We start from the raw sequence: 5,440 nt of genomic DNA, 5'->3' as shown, positions 1-5,440 counted from the left end.
AAACCCATGCATTGTCCTCAATGTTTTTCATCCTTCCATTTTGTATATGGTACAACACAAATTGTTCTACAATGATGATGGCCTATCCCAGTAATGAACGGTTAAACGCGTAAATTAATAATTTTGTCATCTCTCCCCAAATGTCTTAGTGAAAAGGAGTCTAAAAGAGGTTCTGAATTTATATCCATTGTACAGAAATTATTTTTTGTACAGTGTTTTTATTTGCTTTGTCTTGTTGTTGTTGTTGTTGTTGGGGTTCCAATAGTCATGTCAATTTACACAGTTAATACCACATGTACCCGTAGGCTGCCACTCCAAAAAAGAAATATCCATACCGAGAAATTATCATATTGATCACACAGGATTCTGTCATAATAAAATTGGTAAATAAGACAAACAAAGAGGTGTGCCTCCACCCCCAACTCCCCATCCCATTCCCCCAACTCCCCATCCCATTCCCCCAACTCCCCATCCCATTCCCCCAACTCCCCATCCCATTCCCCCAACTCCCCATCTCATTCCCCCAACTCCCCATCCCATTCCCCCAACTCCCCATCCCATTCCCCCAACTCCCCATCTCATTCCCCCAACTCCCCATCTCATTCCCCCAACTCCCCATCCCATTCCCCCAACTCCCCATCCCATTCCCCCCCAACTCCCCATCCCATTCCCCCAACTCCCCATCTCATTCCCCCAACTCCCCATCCCATTCCCCCAACTCCCCATCCCATTCCCCCAACTCCCCATCCCATTCCCCCAACTCCCCATCCCATTCCCCCAACTCCCCATCCCATCCCATTCCCCCAACTCCCCATCCCATTCCCCCAACTCCCCATCCCATTCCCCCAACTCCCCATCCCATTCCCCCAACTCCCCATCCTCGTCAGCCCAACATCACCCCCAACTCCCCATCCCATTCCCCCCCCAACTCCCCATCCCATTCCCCCCCCAACTCCCCATCCTACCCCCCCCCAACTCCCCATCCCATCCCCCCCCCCAACTCCCCATCCCATTCCCCTCAACTCCCCATCCCCGCCAGCCCAACATCACCCCCAACTCCCCATCCCATTCCCCCCCAACTCCCCATTCCCCCCCAACTCCCCATCCCATTCCCCCCCAACTCCCCATCCCATTCCCCCCCAACTCCCCATCCCATTCCCCCCCAACTCCCCATTCCCCCCCAACTCCCCCCAACTCCCCATCCCATTCCTCCAGCCCAACATGTCTCCATCCATAACACTTTGTATTCAGGACAAAAAGTGAATTTCTTTGCCACATTTTTTGCAGTATTACGTTAGTGCCTTATTGCATTTAGGATGCATGTTTTGGAATATTTGTATTCTTCCTTTTCACTTTAGTATTGTGGAGAAGATGGCTGCCGTTTTACAGCCCTCTAACCAATTGTACTATTATGTGTGTTTCCGCGTTATTTGTAATTTTTTTTGTACATAATGTTTCTGCCATCGTCTCTTATAACCAAAAAGAGCTTCTGGATATCAGAACAGCGATTACTCACCTCGTATTGGACTAATAATTTTTCCAAATCCAAGGCCCAAATCCCCGTCATTCGCATGAGGAAGAAACTGAGATATCGTGGACATAGGTCGGGGTGCCTTGTAAGGATCCGACGGCGAGCGAGTAAACTGCCGCTCCCATCAATCCTATTAGCCAATCTTCCATCATTGGAAAATAAATTGGATGACCTAAGATTACGGTTATCCTACCAACGGGACATTAACTGTAATATCTTATGTTTCACCGAGTCGTGGCTGAACGACGACATGGACAACATACAGCTAGCGGGCTATACGCTACATCGGCAGGATAGAACGGCTGACTCCGGTAAGACAAGGGGTGGCGGTCTGTGTATATTTGTAAACAACAGCTGGTGCACAAAATCAAATACTAAGGAAGTCTCGAGGTTTTGCTCGCCTGAGGTAGAGTATAATAATAATAATAATAATATAATAATATGCCATTTAGCAGACGCTTTTATCCAAAGCGACTTACAGTCATGCGTGCATACATTTTTTTGAATGGGTGGTCCCGGGGATCGAACCCACTACCTTGGCGTTACAAGCGCCGTGCTCTACCAGCTGAGCTACAGAAGATAAGCTGTAGACCACATTATTTACCAAGAGAGTTTTCATCTATATTCTTTATAGCTGTCTATTTACCACCACAAACCAATGCTGGCATTAAGATTGCACTGAATGAGCTGTATAAGGCCATAAGTCAACAGGAAAACGCTCATCCAGAGGCAGCGCTCCTAGTGGCCGGGGACTTTAATGCAGGGAAACTTAAATCCGTTCTACCTAATTTCTACCAGCATGTTAAATGTGTAACCAGAGGAAAAAAAACTCTAGACCACCTTTACTCCACACACAGAGACGCATACAAAGCTCTCCCTCGCCCTCCATTTGGAAAATCTGACCATAACTCTATCCTCCTGATTTCTGCTTATAAGCAAAAACTAAAGCAGGAAGCACCAGTGACTCAGTTAATAAAAAAGTGGTCAGATGACGCAGATGCTAAGCTACGGGACTGTTTTGCTAGCACAGACTGGAACATGTTCCGGGATTCTTCAGATAGCATTGAGGAGTACACCACATCAGTCACTGGCTTCATCAATAAGTGCATCGATGATGTCGTCCCCACAGTGACCGTACGTACATACCCCAACCAGAAGCCATGGATTACAGGCAACATCCGCACTGAGCTAAAGGGTAGAGCCGCCGCTTTCAAGGAGCGGGACTCTAACCCGGACGCTTATAATAAATCCCGCTATGCCCTCCGACAAACCATCAAACAGGCAAAGAGTCAATACAGGACTAAGATTGAATCGTACTACACCGGCTTCGAAGCTCGTTGGATGTCGCAGGGCTTGCAAACTATTACAGACTACAAAGGGAAGCACAGCCGCGAGCTGCCCAGTGACACAAGCATACCAGACGAGCTAAATCACTTCTATGCTCGCTTCGAGGCAAGCAACACTGAAGCATGCATGAGAGCACCAGCTGTTCCGGATGACTATGTGATAAAGCTCTCCGTAGCCGATGTGAGTAAGACTTTTAAGCAGGTCAACATTCACAAGGCCGCAGGGCCAGACGGATTACCAGGATGTGTACTCCGAGCATGTGCTGACCAACTGGCAAGTGTCTTCACTGACATTTTCAACATGTCCCTGACTGAGTCTGTAATACCAACATGTTTCAAGCAGACCACCATAGTCCCCGTGCCCAAGGACACTAAGATAACCTGCCTAAATGACTACCAACCCGTAGCACTGACTTCTGTAGCCATGAAGTGCTTTGAAAGGCTGGTCATGGCTCACATCAACACCATTATTCCAGAAACCCTAGACCCACTCCAATTTGCATACTGCTCCAACAGATCCACAGATGATGCAATCTCTATTGCACTCCACACTGCCCTTTCCCACCTGGACAAGAGGAACACCTACGTGAGAATGCTATTCATTGACTACAGCTCAGCATTCAACACCATAGTGCCCTCAAAGCTCATCACTAAGCTAAGGATCCTGGGACTAAACACCTCCCTCTGCAACTGGATCCTGGACTTCCTGACGGGCTGCCCCCAGGTGGTAAGGGTAGGTAACAACACATCTGCCACACTGATCCTCAACACGGGGGCCCCTCAGGGGTGCCCCTCAGGGGTGCGTGCTCAGTCCCCTCCTGTACTCCCTGTTCACCCATGACTGCATGGCCAGGCACGACTCCAACACCATCATTAAGTTTGCCGACGACACAACAGTGGTAGGCCTGATCACGACAAAGCATTAAACTCTGTAACTGTTTTAAAGTCACCATTGGCCTCATGGTGAAATCCCTGAGCAGTTTCCTTCCTCTCCGGCAACTGAGTTAGGAAGGACGCCTGTATCTTTGTAGTGACTGGGTGTATTGATACACCATCCAAAGTGTAATTAATAACTTCACCATGGTCAAAGGGATATTCAATGTCTGCTTTTTTTTTATTTTTTACCCATCTACTAATATTTGCCCTTCTTTGGCGAGGCATTGAGCAACATCCCTGGTCTTTGTGGTTAAATTTGTGCTTGAAATGTACTACTAGAATGAGTGTCCTTACAGATAATTGTATGTGCGGGGTACAGAGATGGGGTAGTTATTCAAAAATCATGTTAAACACTATCATTGAACAGAATGAGTCCATGCAATTTATTATGCGATTTGTTAAGCACACTTTAATTCTGAACTTATTTTAGGCTTGCCATAACAAATGGGTTGAATACTTATTGACTCAAGACATTTCAGCTTTTAAATGTATTAATTTTTAAAATGTTCTACAAACAAAATTCCACTTTTACTGTATTGTGTGTAGGTTGTAAAATAAATGTTTTAATTCAGGCTGTAACACAACACAATGTGGAAAAAGTAAAGGGGTGTGAATACTTTCTGGTTACTGCGCCTGGAAATACATTTTGAAGTTTGGGACGGATAGTCCTACGTCGTTCCCTCTTTGCAAGTTTGTTCATTTTTATCAGGGCTCGCTTACATTTTAGTCATTTAGCAGACACTCTTATCCAGAGTGAGTGCATACATTTTTTAAAAACTTTTTTTTTATACTGGCCCCCCGTGGGAATCGAACCCACAACCCTGGCGTTGCAAGCGCCATGGTCTACCAACTGAGCTACCTTGCCATATCAATTTTGAAACGGCACTGGATTTGATCCCATTAGCCAGAAGGGGGAGACATGGGAAGCATTGAACTACAGAAATTCAGCCGTGGCAATGTATTTATTTTGACAATAGATATTCTACAGGTTAAAGCAAATTTGATATTATTCCATCTACTGAGGTCGGATTGATTTGAGCCTTCTGTTAAAGTTTCTGGCAATGGTTTTATCTAAGGAAGGAAATATATCTACTCCCAAATATTTAAAATGGGAAACGACTGGGATTCCATAAGTAAAGATGTAGTCCTCCATCGGGGTCTTGAGGCAGTAGGGCAGATTTGGTTAGATTTCTTTTATTACTTGAGATGGAGCGTAGTTGAATTTGTCTATGATCTTCAAAGCTTTTTGGAGGGATTGAGATACATTGTTTAGATAAAGTAAGATATCGTCGGTGTACAATGAGATGACGTGATTCGTAGAATTGAGAGATGTAATTTCTTTCGATTGTCGAATTGCCAATAAAAATAGCAGTTGTGAGATGGTATCACCTTGCCTGCTACTTGTAGTTATTCTGAGTAGAACAGAGCAGGTACAGCCTGTTATAACTATGGCTGAGGGACTGAGGGATTGGCAAATAGCATTTTTAATCATATTAATGAAATTGGAGCCAATTCCCATATGTTCCAAGACAGACCAGAGTTATGACCATTCTAGTCTATCAGATAATACAGCCCAAGGACCTGGTGTTTCTGAGGAAGCATCTAAGATGTGTAAAAGTTGACGGAT

The sequence above is a fragment of the Coregonus lavaretus genome (assembly GCF_964263955.1).
Source record: "Coregonus lavaretus genome assembly, chromosome: 10".
Classification (NCBI taxonomy): Eukaryota; Metazoa; Chordata; class Actinopteri; order Salmoniformes; family Salmonidae; genus Coregonus; species Coregonus lavaretus.
Note: the sequence above shows the minus strand (reverse complement) of the source record.